Source organism: Protopterus annectens, chromosome 2.part2 (assembly GCF_019279795.1).
Source record: "Protopterus annectens isolate FY-2018-M chromosome 2.part2, PAN1.0, whole genome shotgun sequence".
Lineage (NCBI taxonomy): Eukaryota > Metazoa > Chordata > Ceratodontiformes > Protopteridae > Protopterus > Protopterus annectens.
The window spans coordinates 1,069,108,141-1,069,124,368 of record NC_056730.1 but is presented as its reverse complement, the minus strand read 5'-3'; positions in this window follow the sequence as shown (position 1 = coordinate 1,069,124,368).

Sequence of the window (16,228 nt, the reverse complement as noted above, 5' to 3'; positions counted from 1 at the left end):
TTTAATTTACACAATACCCATGATGCATTGTAACAAACAGATGGCTGTTATGATAAGGATTCACAGTTTTACTCACTGCAGCATTACAATTGTGGCATAGACTATTGTGGACATTGATCTGTGTGATATGCAGAGTTATTTTCTAACTGTTTTGTATATCATTGCCCATTACAAATGTGTTGTGGGATTTCTGCCAGAATATCCACATGTAAGTGATACCTTTTTCTGTAAAGTGTCTGCTTCATATGTTTCTTATATTGTTTGATTTTCTAGTGTTCCAATATTGTGTCAATTCAGACAGTGTCTTATAGTATTTATGTGGATTGTGTGATACCATAGGTGTTGCTACATACTATGACCTATGTATCTGGTGCTAGATAGTTGACTTGACTTCTACCATATACTTTATTCTTGGTGGATATCTGCAAGCCATATGTACTACGTCTGAGTCATAGGTAGCCATCAGCCAAACCCATATGCTATGAGAAAGCCCCACACATATTGTATGATCCTTTTGTCAATGTGTGTGTCAGTATGTATGTATTGGCCACACATGTAATGTTATACATGCACATTCATCAGCCCCAGTATGTTAGCCTACATATGTAGGGCTGCATACTGTACAACTGCCAGGTCAGACAAGAAGGCAAGTGTCAGAGCAAGGGGCTTGGCATTCCATGTGAGAGTCACTCTCCCTGTGCAGCAAGGCGTTATGTATCTGTCATGAGCTTCAATATGTGTTTCTTTTTTTCATCAAAAAATGTTTTATTTTTCAAATACAATTGAATAAATTCCATAGTATTTGTATATAACATCTTAAATAACTATGTACACTATTTACATCAGCCTGACACTATAACAGAGCTCAGTATAATCAATTACTTTATAGGTATAACAATCCACTTATCAGTGTGTAGCTGTTCAGTTATTGTAAAGTGTCTATCAATGATAAGACTTTTTTCCATGGATTGTTAATAAATGGCTTAGGATGAATCCTTAATTCTTTAATTTTAATTTCCAACAATACTGTGGTCTTCAGTAGGCTGTAGAAGTCTTCCAAAGTTGGTATTGTATTTGTATTCCATCTTCTTGTTATATACTTCTTTGAGATTGCAAGTATTTTCCATACTAGATACATATTTGACTCATTCAAATGAGGACCTTCGTACACATTTAATAATACTAGAGCTTTAGATAAGTTAAATGATTCATTAAATAAAGCTTGTAAAAAGTTTTTAATTACCATTCCAAAATGGCTTAATTTTAACACAGTAAAAAAAATGTGATTCCAATCTGCATTATATATTTGCTCACACCTCCGACATATTCCCTTTGTGGAAGAATTAATTTTAGTGATTCCATCTGGAGTTAAGAATGCTCTGTGCAAGCATTTCCAATTAAAAACATTCCAGTACTGTGTAAAGGATGTATGTTTTTTTGATAATAAAATATTTGATTTAATTTCTTCAGTTAGCTGTAATGAGTGTCCTTTTGTTATATAATTCCAATATGAAGATTTGGGTGTTGTTTTATAATTTGTCAATATCTTGTAAAATTTTGAAATACTATTTCCCATGTCATAATCATTATATATGATTTCATATAGGTATTTCATAAGTTTAGGTATTTCTTTAAATTAAGAATGACTAATTATTCTGGATAAATCTTCTGAATATGTCAGAATGCTTTGCATAGTTAGCCAATCTTGGTGTGGAATTTTGTATGTTATTTCTATTGTTTACATATCCAGAAATTTTAGTTCTTTGATACATTAAAACCAACAAACAAATCCTTTTTGTTCCCAGGAATTAATTATTTCTCTGTATATTTTATGTGGATAGCTCTTTGTAATTATGAATGGTGTTAAAAGATCAAACCAGATTTTTAAATCTATATTTGCATTAATAATATTCCTAAATGAGTCAATGTAATAATTAATCATACGAGTTTTAGTGGGCTTAGTTATGTTATACTGCATACTAATACATAATATGTGCCGTGGCAAATTGTTTTTATCTGTTATTTGAAATTTTTTTTGTAAATCAAATTCATTTATTGATATTACAGTTAGCAATTCTTTTCAATTTGCAGACTAATTTGGACTTATCCATTCTGAGATTGTTTTATATATTTATGCTTTTATATATGTTTATATATCAGGAAAGATTAATCCTCCCTGTTTCCATGATCTGATATTATGTATTAAAGTTATTCTGTTTCTTTTGGGAAACCATTAAAAATTGTATTAGGCATGAGTTTATTTCTTTGAGAATATTCCTTTTTATAACAGTTGTATTGCCAAAGCTATACATAGAATCTTGGGTAGTAAAACCATTTTTATTAACTGTAGTCTATCTTCAAATGTTAATATTATTTTGTTCCACTTTTCCACAGAGATTTTAATTGTGTTGATGATATTACTGTAGTTTTTTGAAACTAATTCATTATTATCCTTGCATAACTCAATTCCTAGATATTTTAAGGTAGATTCTTGTTTCCCTATAATGTGATTCTCCTTCGTCTCCAATTCTTTTTTATTTAAAAATAAGAATTTTGATTTTGATTTATTGAAATGGAGTCCTGAAGTCCTGTAAAATGTGTCAATTAAAATATCTAATTCTTCTAATGTATCTTTTGTATTGGATAATATTAATAATATGTCATCAGCAAAGAGCATTACTTTAGAATTGTATTGTTCATAAACATCTACACCTTTGATTTTTGTATTGTTACGTATTGAATCTGCCAATATTTCAATAGCCTAACCAAATAGAATTGGTGACATGGGACATCCTTGTTTTGCACCCTTTGTTATATGTATAGATTCAGAGGTGAAAGGATGAAGCTTAACATACTCTAAATTATTTGAATATATATTCTTTAGTAGATGAACAAAGGAAGGAGGAAATTCAAATAACACTAGAATTTTGAATAAATAGTCCCAATTTAGGGAATCAAAGGCTCTCTCTATATCTAAGTCAATTATGAGTGTTTCTTTATTTTCTTTATTAACATAATCTATAAGAGAAATTATCCTTTTAATATTGTCATGTGTGTGTCTATGATATATAAATCCAGTTTGATCATTATTTATTGTTTTGGATAGTGGTATTTTCATTCTGTTAGTTAATATTGTCTTAAATATCTTATAGTCATTATTTAATAATGATATAGGTCTATATGAGGTACAGAGGTTTGGGGATATGTTTTCCTTTAGGATTGGTGTAAGCATGTGTGTTTCTGATGCTGCCCATGCTATGGGTGTGTAAAATAAAATTATCAAAGCACATGCACAAACCTTACAGCAAAACAGGATTACATATAGGACATGGATGTGCACATATTTTTCAATTATGAGGTATGAAAACTGACACGCAACAGTCGACATGTGATTGAGTCACAGTGCTGATATCTATCACTGGCATTTGCATGATGCTTTCAAGTGTGTGGTCCATTGTATCTTATATGTTGCCATATCACTGTTCATTAGTGCATGTTTAATATACATGCTATGTGTAACATGCTGTACTACCTATTCAGATCACATCCTATATCTGCCTGTATAATGTATAGATGTACAACATGTTTAGTATTGTACTTGTATTAAGGTTACCTCCATACATGTATTTAGCGGCACAGTACTGCAGTGTGCTAGCCAGGTGTTATACTAACATATGTATCACATACATGTGTTCCCACTCATGACTGCATATGTTCTGCCACATACACTTCTGACATACAGCTGTTGCATGTTATGTGTGAGTGCAAAATCCATTAAGTGGCATAGACTTTTGTCTATGCAGAGTTTCCACATTCAGGTAAGTCTTCTTGGAACAGTCGGGGACCTTGTTTCAAGACACGCTTAGGAATTGGTAAGACTTATGATACAGTTCTTCAGGGATGCCAATGCTCCCCATTACAGGTCTGGTCAGCCAACCAGGAAGGTACTTCCCAGCTGTATGTATTGCCTTTGTGTTCCTTTTCTATGCCAATCTGTCACGCATCTCTGTACACGCCATACACACTACATGTATGTACTGCATGTCTTGACATAGTCATACCAGTGTAATTACATATGCTAGTTATGTAAACATGCTGTTGATGGCTTTTGATGTTCACTGGACTGATTATTTCCCATATTTACCCCTGAGCATCTGCATTCCTCACATGTATATTTATATTGCTACAGCACTGTAGCACTATAAGTCTTGTACACCCTCTGAGGGTGTCTACTATCTGGGAAGTGCCTTGACATTATTGTGTTACTGGTTTATTGGTATACAGGCACCATCAAGCATATGACAATGTGGTGTTTTTGGTTTTAGAGCATTATAATTTTGCTCTACAGCTAGGGTCAATGCCACACATCTCTAGCCAGTACCATGTACTGTACATATGCTTTATCCATGCAGTTATGTGTGCTTGAGCTGTCTGTGACAGCTATGTCTTTCCGGCTATGTAACATGTCTCTATGTTTACTAACTTAGATGACTGCCTCGTATTCACACTATTCTGTGGCTATGTATTGTTGTTCCAAGAAACATAGTTGCATGTGTTGTCTGTTTTAGCTGCTGGAATATGCCAGCTGCAACCATATTACATTATTCACCTGTCTACTCACAGGTTACTACGGCCATTCTTCTGTGGCACATCTCATAGATGGCATTACACTTCTTTAGGTATACTTATGTTCATGTGATTATTCTGGGCTTGTGTGTGTGCAATTGCCACGCTGTCATACTTCTTTCCTCTATTTCTCTGCATTCTTACATACAAGTGTGCATATTTTCAATCCTGCTTGAAGCATCCCTTTCTCTGTTCTGTCATCCCATGTGTTTTGCACTTGTATGCAGTCATTCTCATGTACACTTGCCATTAGCCATTGGATTTGTGCTCGATTCTGTTTGCAGACCATTGCCCACCCATGCCAGTTCTTTCTCAGTGGACACATCCACACTGTCACACATGAACATCTTTTTCACTGATTTCTATTGCTTAGATTGCACCCCCCCCCCGGTCACCTTGCTACATGTGACACTCTATACCCCTGTTATACATATCTTCTTCCTGAAGTGCTCTTTTGGGAGTTTTGCATTTTTGTATAGACTGCTGGCACTTTGTGCATCCACTGTGGGTGTTATGCTGTTTATTGGGCAGCATGTGTGTATATGTGCATAACTTATGATATGCACAGTTTGTTGCCATTTGCATGCAAATTTGTTGATGTGTGATCCATGTAGTGGAGTACAGTCATGGTACAAACCTTGTCACATAGTTATTCGGGGACAAATGGGAAATAACACAGTTGACTGAAATTGTAACTGACATGTTCACTGACAGTGCTGCCATGGTATTTGATGTTACTTGTGTAGGTTCACTCTGATGTCTGCAGATGTACACCTGCATGACTGTGTCACTCATCTATGTTTGCATGCCAGTGAATGCCATTACATATTATATGGTTCAGTTACACATTATGCACCTTTGACGTTGACTACTGTACAATTGTCATACATTACTCATGCAGCTATAGGCTGTGTCATGAGCTGTAAATGTATTTTATTATCAGTACATGCTGAGCAGACCAGTGTATGTTCATTTGTACTGGGTACCATTTTTTCATATATTGCTGTTGTTGACTTCTGCCTTCCCATCCTTCATGTCATAGTGACTTCCTTACATTGTGTCTGACATCCACACAGCTGCCATGTTTTTTTCATCATAGCACAGCCAGTGGCTTTCCAGTGTCACATATGCAGAGCTCTGCAATGCATCGCACACTCAATGTTGCAGTTTGCCATCTGATATTGCTGTTTTATACCTGACCATGTATCCTGGCACACTGCTGTTTAGTTATCCATCAACTAATATTGCTGTATTTCTGTGCTGCACTGTGGATATGCAGCTCTGAGGCCATGTCCTGTCATATGTCATCTAAGTTTGTGCACCTGTCTTTCTGCAATCCATTGCCACCTGTGTATGTTTACCTCCCCTGGCAAACCATTCTTTCACATGTCTGCACATGTCCTGCACAGCATCTGTCCACTGCATATCATTTGCTGACCTGTCATATGATAGTCTGTGTGCACTTGGTCTCCATTGATATAGTCTTTATGCCACTACATGCACACCTATGCATGTTAGATTCTCGCAACAGAGTTGTGACATGTGTATGGGAATGGTCAGCTGCATGTGGGCTGCTGCTCATTATTTGACATGTATGCCATATACTGCCCTGTCCTAAACACTCTGTCTTGTGCTACTACTGCCTTGATCAGTATTGCACACACAGCAATTTCTGGCTACAGTCTTCAATGTTCACCATGTATGACACCATGGCCAATTTCCCATGAGTACATCTGACCTCCATATGAGGGAGCTGTGGACAACTGTCTGTGACAGATATAGAGGAATGTCATTGGCACTAATTTTTTACCTATCGTCACCTGTACATCTGTGTATTATATGGACTGCTTGTGTGCCTTTGCCCATATGCCACGCTGAGTTTCATGATCCCATGTGTTGTCTACTCTGTTCATTTGGTGCATTACTACCCAACTGCCCTTTCATACACCCAGTTCTCTGTTGGCGGTAAAACATATTTTCTGCAGGAACAAGCATCCTGTTTGCCTTGTCTGTGTGTTAATGTTGTCACTCTTAATTTTACTAGCATACTCATATGTTCCACCTGTGCTGGTCATGCTGTCTAACACTGGACACAGTGCTGCGGAGTTGGTCATTCAGTATCACATCTGTGAAATGCTGGCACATGCATGGTTACAGTCACTCTTTATGCATGTTGTTTAGTTCCTTCCTGCTACTGTTTTGCTTGTCTCTGTTGTGTACACCTCTCTGATCCCCTCTTTGTTGAATGTAACTCCCAGACCTTGCCATGCCATGATTAATTTATGCTTTTTGTTTCTTTCATACCCGTTTGCTCTGCACTGTATATCTATAAATAAATGTTATCTCCTTTCCTAAAAAAGGCTGGGGCACCATCCCTGAAAAAGAAGAGAGAAAACAAGGCACTCATGACCTTCTAACAAATTTTTAAGCAAAACCAATGCCCTGTGTAGGTCCCATGAACTAGCTCCCCACCCCCCTTAGCTCTTCAAGTGAAGAGCAACAATAAGAAAAGACTGCTGCAAAACTTGCAGGATGCTTTCTGCAGACAGTAAGAGAGTACCTGATCTGCACCACCAAGATGGCCAGACACATAACATGCCCCCTCCTGCCCCATCCATTCAGTTCCCATTTCTGTGCCCTGCCACCAGCCCACCTTCCTCACATCTAATTGAGTTAAAAAATGATTTATTTTAAATTGCAGCAAACTGCTTGCTACAAGTACAGAAAACAGTTGCTAAAGTTTATAGCCTGCCTGCATAGAGCACTACTGCACTCAGGTTTGAGTTAAAAAAAATAACTTCTTCTTTTAACAAAATGCATTGAAGTCATGAGAACAATAGCCAGAATCTACCAATAGAAAGGAAGTAAAAGTCTGTCATAGAATGTCATACTTATGTAAAACAGCACAGATATATGTGACAGATACTGTAGAACTGAGTGCTAAGTTCTTCTAACTCATTACATCCGAGTAATGCCTCCAGGTGCATCTGCAGTTATCTCCTACTGACACCTCTCTTGGTGTCAAATATTGCTTGTTCATATTTCCATCAATAATTCTAGCACTATGCTATGTACAAGGTTTTAAAAGATTTAATAGGTTCATAGGTAGGTACTAGGGTATTGGCCCTTGGGCCTATACAAGCCTAGCCAAAAAGGTACCCTGGCTTTTGCCGGCCAAGAAAATTATTTTCTTGTGCCTCTGTCGAGCAGAGCCACAGAGATGATCCCCGGGGTGAATTTCCTAATTCCCATCCAATCATCAAGATTTTTCTTGAAGAGTGCTAATGAGGAGCTTTGTTTGATATAGATAGATAGTTTGTCCCAGAGTATGGGAAGACTCTGGGATCGGAATCTATCCCTCCAGCATGTTCTGTTTATTGTGGTGACAAGGTTTAGATCCTTAGAGCATGTAGCTCGGAGGGATTGGGATTTCTTTTAATGGAGCATGTCCAACAGCTCTGGGTTTGACATAGCTTTGTATGTTAGGCAGAGATCACCTCTGAGTAGGCGATATGCGACGGAGTAAAGCTGGAGTTTTTTGAGATGGTCTGCATAGGGCATCTGTTTGAGGCTGGTAATTCTCTTTGTGAGGTATTTCTGTGGCCTTTCCAGTTGTTGTAGATGTCTTGTGAGGTACATAGCAAAAGGGGCATTGTACTCTATAATAGGTCTAATGAGTGATGAGTAGAGGGGAAAAATGACCTCTTTTTTCCCTGGATGAAAAACCTTTTGCGATGAGATGTGCCATGTAGAAGGATTTCCTGACTACTGTAGCAATGTTATTATCAAAGGAGAGACTACTGTCCACCTGTGTCCCAAGGTCTCTTATCACACTTTGGTGTTAAGTAGACTACCACCTATGTGGTAGCTCATGGGTACAGAGTTTTTACCAAAGGGGATGACAATGCACTTTTTGGCATTGAGCTTGAGGTCATGGCTTTGACACCAGGCATCAATCTCAGTGAGGCCTTTTTGTAGGATGTCCACACCATTAGGAGTTTCAGTTATGGCTCCTAGTTTGTAGTCAACTGTGAACTTAGTTAGCCAAAGACCTTCTGTGTTAGCCTGTACTTCAGAGGACCCAAGACTGAACCCTGTGGTACTCCACTTGTCACTGGTCTGACGGATTTGGAGTCTGCAACTTTCAGAGTGTGGGTTTGTCAGAAAAATATGTATTAATGTGTGTATTAGTAATATGCTCAGTGCATTTAGAGCTTGAAAAGGGTTAACACATTTATTCTATTTCATACTGCATAAATCTGTACAAACTGCAGATGCTTTTCTGACCTTGAGTTGTTAGCTAAACTCTTGCTTGTGCCTTGGAAATTTACTGAGAAGCAGATGATTCCTGCTTATGTCAAGAAAATAATGAATAGAACAATACTACTTGTGTGAAGCTTAGACAAGAATTTCCGTTTTGTGCTGTGAAAAAATACACAGCTGTAGAAGCCATAGATAATTAGGACAAAGCCTGTTTAAAAATATAAACTGCAATCAGCATTTGCTTGTATCTGAATTAGAAGAGTACCTTAAAATGTAACACTGTACAATAAAAGCTTGTAAACAAAGTAAAGCCCACCAAGGCCAGGTTGTTTTACTCAAAAGTTTCTCACAAATCTAGTCATGTCAGCAAAAAATCTGAGTAACATCTGCTGTAAAACAATACTAAAAGTTGTGTTTGATTACATCAGCCATAGAAGGCCATGTCTTGTAAAGTAGTATAAAAATGAGCATACTTCCTGTTAGTAGTTAGACAAATCCTTGTATTTGCATGTTTTTGTCTCCTTGCGGCAAGTAAATAAATATACCTTAACTAAACCTTACGTGTATTGGTCTTTAAAGTTTTTTCCTTTGACAGGGTTCTATCAGTGAGCCAGCTGGCAACTCATCTTGTGACATGGGGATTTATACCTAGTTTAGTGAGTTTATCTATAATTCCAGAGTGGGGGATGGTGTCAAAAGCCTTGGTGAGATCTAGATAGGCAGTCTTAACCCCATTACCCTCATCTACGGCTTTGGTGACTGCTTCAAAGAAGTCCATCAGGTTTAGGAGATATGATCTGCCTTTTACAGGGTTTGGAGATTACTGATGTCTTTGCTTATAAGTTCCAGAAAATACACTAAAGTCCTGAAACCAGCAGATCTGGGATCTGGACTATTCTAGTATAGGAAAGGGTAGGAAAACAGCAGTACAGAGAATATTTTTTGTTTTTTTCGTTTTTTTTTTTAGGAATTAAACAGTAAAAAGCAATTTAAACAGTAGCAATGCACAGAAAAGGCAATCACACTTGAGTGGGATGCCTACAGAATCAAATTCAATTTAAATTATAATACTTTAAGCAAAAAACAAGTGCACACACATTAAAAATGATTTTAAACTGAAATGCAGCAATAAACAGCAGTAAAACGGCTTTTTAAAGTGTGATTAGGCAAAAACGGTTAAGAGAAAGCCAAAAAAGTACTTAAATCAGCAAAGAGTCTATCCTTCTTATTTATGATACTGTGGTAGTCTGCAGGATGCCCAAACAGGATCCGTGGAGATAAAACAAGCGCAAACCCATGCAAACACGGGTTTTTAATTCAGAAACTTAAAAGGGATAGGAATTAGCCCAAAATGGCTAATAAGATAACTTTTCAGAGATGGAGACACTCTTCTTGTGGCAGATAGGCTACTCTAGTGCTTACCACTGTCACTGATAAGCAGAAAAACCTCCCACTGGCACAACAAGGTCTGGGCACTCAGAAAAGGCACTAAAGTCCTGAAACCAGCAGATCTGGGATTCAGACTATTCTAGTATAGGAAAGGGTGGGAAAACAGCCGTACAGAGAATAAAGCTTACACAATGGCAAACTCAAATGCATTAATATTTGATATCTGTTTAGTGCAGGTAATTAGATATTAACTGTTGTTTTTATGATATTAATTTATATAGGTATAATTTATAATTTATATAATTTATATTTATAATTTTCACATTTTTTCTAAATATCTCAATAACCAAGTAACAGACAGAACTGCTTAGCCTCATATGAAAGCTCTCAGCTAGATGAATAAAATGCTGCTGACAGTATGTGTGTAACTTGAGTGGTTGCAGAGATATTGTAGCAGTTTACAAAATATTACACGTAGTAGTTACTCCCCAGGATTCAGTAAGCTCTGCATGGTGTGCAGGAATAGTGCAAGAGCTGCTGGAAGCAATATGGCCACCAAGAGATCCAGGAACAAGCTCCCGGGATGTGCATGAGCGCTCCTGCACTGTTCCTGCATGGACACAGCTCCTGTATGCTAATTACCCCATTTGCAGGTGAAAACCATGCAAATGAGGTGAATTAGTGATCCAGGAAGCTGGCAGCTGTCTATGCAAGAGTAGTGTAACCTGCAGAAATGTATTCGGCTAGTAACCGAGTACATTTCTGCAAACTACAAAACAGAGCCATGACAGCTCCAAATAAAGGGTGTATATAATGTGGAAGACATGCCAATGGCCAAATATATGGCCATTGGCATGGAAAATAGTTTCAAAGTAACAAAAAATAACTTTTATTTTCTTGGGGCTGATTTTAGCCTTTTAAGCACAGGGTAGTGGCACGCAAACGGGATCGGCCCGAAAATAAAACTAAAACCTTGAAAATACTTTTTTAGGCGAAATCACAATTTTGCCATTATAGTCAATGGCCGGCAGAATACAACAAGGCCACTGAATAGTGGTTGCTAAGGGGGAAGGCAAAATGTCAGACTTGTAGCTAGGCATTAGCAGTCAGTTCTATGCAAATGAGGGGAATGATACTGAATCACAGGTTTCCCCTCATTGCTAGCCAGCACTCAATGTGTAGGTGCAGGAAAACCATGGTGCAAGCCTATGAATTATCTGACATCATAGAGAGGTGCGTCAGGCATATTGTAAGCTTATTGGAGCTCTGAAACTTGGGTTTGCCCTTAGCTTAGCAGAGCTAAGGAAAGGGGTGTGTCTGAAGCTGCCTAGCAGTCTTTACATTGCCTAAATGGGTGTGTGTACCATGCACTGGGTTTTAAACAAAAAAAAAAAATTAAACCAAGAAATAGCAGCTACATTCACTTCCGAGCACTGGGTTTGTGTGGTGCACCTCAGGGCTTAAACAGGAAGGCAATGGGAAGGGAAAACAGCAGTAGGAAGGTAATCAAGGAGAACTAGCATAGCCGGTAGCTGAAATGCATCAGAATCAGCCAATTATACAGGCAGCAGCCCAGCCCAGCACACTACTATAAACTATGCAAACACCTTTCCCTCTGGTTTTATCCACAAACTCTACACCACCGGTGTACACAAATGAAGAAATGTTACCTAACAAAAGCAAAAAAATGATAGGGGCTGCTGTCGCTCTCATACATCAGTATATGGAAGAGGCTGAGGGTGGTGAGGATGAGAATGCTGACAACCAACCCACAGTGAGGAGAAGGAGAAGAGTGTACAGACCCAGAGTAACCTACCAGGGGCTACATGACCTGGAGATAGTAGAGCACTATAGGGTGGACAGGGACCTCCTACAGCTAATTGTTGAGCTGTGCTTGCCATGCCTCACACACAGAACCAACAAAGAGGAACCCATCCCAGTGGATAACAAGGTATGTGTAGGCTTAAGAATAATAGCCACAGGTACCTTCTAAAGGCCAACTGGGGATATCATGGGGATCTCACAGGCATCAGCATCCAAGGTACGCTACCAGTTCCTGGATGCCATGTCAGCACATGCCGGTGAGCACATATATTTCCTCAAAACCCATGAGGTGTTGACCAGCAATATGCATCTCTTCCACCAAATAGCAGAATACCCTGAGGTAGTGGGTGCTATAGACTACACACATACACATCAAAGCACAACCCAGTGAGCGGAGTAGAGTCGACATAAATCACAAGGGCTTCCCCTCCATCAACTGCCAGGTAGTGTGTGATGCCCAGGGCATTATAATGAATGTGTGTGCTGGCAGCCCTGGAAGCTATCATGACTCCCATATCTGGCATATGATGCAGCTGTACCAGAGATTTGCCAATGGGGACATCCTGTATGGCCACCTAGTGGGGGATGCTGGCTACGTACTGGAGCCGTGACTGATGACACCCATCAGAAATGCACACACACCCAAACAAGAACTCCATAATGAAGCACATGCACAGACCAGAATCATAATAGAGCATGTGTTTGGGATGCTCAAATCACAGTTCTGGTGCCTGGACATATCTTGTGGAGCCTTGCAGTACTCACCAGCTACATGTACCCAAATTGTCATTGTATGTGCCATGCTGCACAATATGATCCTGTGGAAACAGTTGCAGCAGAAACAGCATGGGGCAGGGCCACACAGCCCCCCACCATTGCTAAGGCCAGCACAGGCACAGAGTGACTGAAGGAGGAAGAACCTGAGCCTGCCCCAGTAGGCAGAAGGAGGTATGCCCAGTATGCCCAGGCCCTGGTGAAGAGGCAAGACATAGCACATACACTGACACAGTAGGAACCCAGGGAATGACACCTCACTCCAACTTGCACATACAGTAAAAGGGATGCCAAACATGACACTACCTGTGCTTAACCATATATAAGGAGTGTACTATGTGCATCTGACATAGTCAGCCCTCCAGCACCATCCTCAATACTGGCACAGCCACAAGGTAAGTCACACTCACTATCAATTGCTGAATGTAGTAGTATGTTCTGCTACCTGCATCTATGGTATGGATGTGAGCATGTTAGGGAATCAGGTGGCTGAATGGGATGGCAGCAGATAGTAGACACCTATATTGGCAGCATGAAATCCTTAACAAATACTGGTGTCAACATAGTAGGCAGTAATAGACAAGATGACAAAACCCACTGCAGGACATGTGGTGGGCCAAATGTGTGCCCATAGGACACACATATGCATGCCAGTGAGTCTCACATACCTAACAGCAGTCTCGGCCAGCAGGACAGGTGTAGACAAACACAAATAAAGGCTGTGACAAGCCCTCTGATTGATGGCTATGGAGAACAGCCCCTCTCCAGACCTACACAGACAGACTACAACAAATCAGGCAGCGGGATGTTATTTCTGAAGGGTAAGAAGTCTGAAACTGAAATGTAGGTCAATAAAACTTAAGAACTGTAGCACACCGATATGCCTCTAGTCTGCATGATAGGTCAGAATACAGAATGAAATGGAGTGCCTGAAATTCCAGTACAGTCATAGCAAATGTTTACAGTTGTGAGGTGTGCCCCACCCCCCACAATCCTATGTAGAAATTTAGTAACATGTACATGAAGGTATAATAACAGTGGAGCACAGATTGCCTGAGCTGGCCAAAGTAACAGAATAGATTGTAGCACATATACAATATACAGGGCTCTGTGTGTTAGGTTGTTGTGTGTTGTATATTGTGAGAAAGTGGTCAGCATGTAGGCATGGAGGGTTGTGTCCTGGTGGCCAATGGCCAGTACTGTTGATGACAGGGCCAAGTTCTCATAACTGCAGTGCCAAACACAATGCATCCCAGCCTGACGCAATCCAGCAGTAATCCATACTAATTGCTCGGAGGTAATATCTATCACCATCTGAAAGATGGACATGTCATGAATGTGAGCCCAGACATACAAACAGTACACACTTGGAACTACCCACAGGGAGTGTATAAAATGTTACTGTCAAATGGATACACCTTTGGAATCGTACATACAGGTTAGCAGCACATTAGTTGGCTGTGTAGTATGGAATACTGATTTAGTCTGGCCAAACACTGGCAGACCACAAAAGGCACAGGTATGAAGTACTGAGAAACTGCTGATGTCCCTGCACAAGCCAGCATAAGTGGAATGCCCCACGTAGATCTGTGAGTCAGCTGCAAGTAGCTTTCATAGCACACATGCACCAAGCTCACCCCACCATCAGCTACAGATACCTCACAGGTTTTACCCCTGCTGTCGAGAATGATTAAAATATGACCCCCACCTCTGTATGAGAATAGCCACAGAATTCAGTTTGCTGAAGAGGTGCCCCATGCAGGTGAGCCCCTAGTTATAAGCAGCACCCTGCCAGCATCCACACCAATAGATCAATTAAGGACAGAAACTATTGTCATTAACACCTTCCACCCCTACTCTGTCACCCCAGGGGAATATATGGGCTTGCAGCCTGGGACTGTAGGAGTGACACAATGCACAGGCCTGCTACAGATGGCCTGCATCACTAGCAAATGCCCTACAGTCCTCTGTCAAAGGCCTGTGTCTCACCTGTACTGCCAATGTATGTTATCTCATAGACTCCCAAATAACATAACACAGTCCACAGAACACAAATGCAAGGCCATGTCGATAAATCCCAGTAGCATGTCCACCATGTCCTACTGCATGAACTGTGAAAAAAAACCTAAATACTGCTGGGATGAAGTGATAACTATAGGGATATGTATCAGATAATGTTTGCATAATGTTCAGAAGAGGATAGAATAATGGGGGTGGTAGAAGCATGGATGCCATAGAGTGTGTGGAGTCTGAAACTCAGATGTGTGCACATACTATCCCTGCCTGTAAACACAGGAATGGGTGGCCACAAACCTGCTCGTAAACCAAAATGTGAAGGGGTAATGACCAGAAATATGAGCCCTGCCTCTGGGTAACCTGTGTGAATCTGTACAGCTGTGAGGTATGGCCACAGCAGGATATGGCCATACTGTCACGTCAATGGATGTACAAGCATGGGATCCTCAGCCACCACAGTACCAAGGTGCTGAACCATTTACACAGACCCATCAGCAAGTGTCTGCAGCTCCCCCTCCAGAATGGCATGATTGTGCAAGAATATGTAGGCTGCAGACCACAATACTGGACACAGCTTCATTCATCTTGTGTTCCCCAGGAAATTACTGCAATCAAATATGTATACCTGTCAGTAGCTGATGACATAAAACATCACAGTGTAAAACAGTACATGTGTCTGAATATCTCTGCTAACACCAAAACCATGTAGCAGAAGCAGCACAAACACAATTAGTTAAAATATCCCACTATCCGTTGCCCATTGTGACCCCATATTGTCAACCGATCTATAAATATCCTGCAGAAACAGGTTGCTAGCTGTAGGTGTAGAACACAAATGCCTGCACTGGAGTGTAACCTACTTAGAATGGATTCACACACCCAATACAGACAGTCATACTGGGCATGCTCCCACACTTAGAAGAAGGAAGCCCATGTCTGACAACAAAATACTGAAAGGTCATACTGGGCATGCTCTCACAATGAAGCCCGTGTCTGCCAACAACAGTGGACTATACATATCCGTCAGTCGCAGATGTTTGTGCACACACTCCACATTGCACACCACTCATGCTTTGCACACACATCGGATAGGAATACACACATATATCCAAGGACAACACACTATAATAGGCCAAACATACACATACATAAATGTGTGGAAGAGAGTGACAGACAGTGACAAAGAGCTTCCCATCATGAGGACTGTCCCACCCAGCACACACATCCAATTGGCCAATACCACATGATGTGCAAATGCCTATCACTGTAGACATTTGGTTCTGGTATCCCTCAGCACTATAGTGTCTCTGGTGCTTGTGATAACTGTGTAACATGA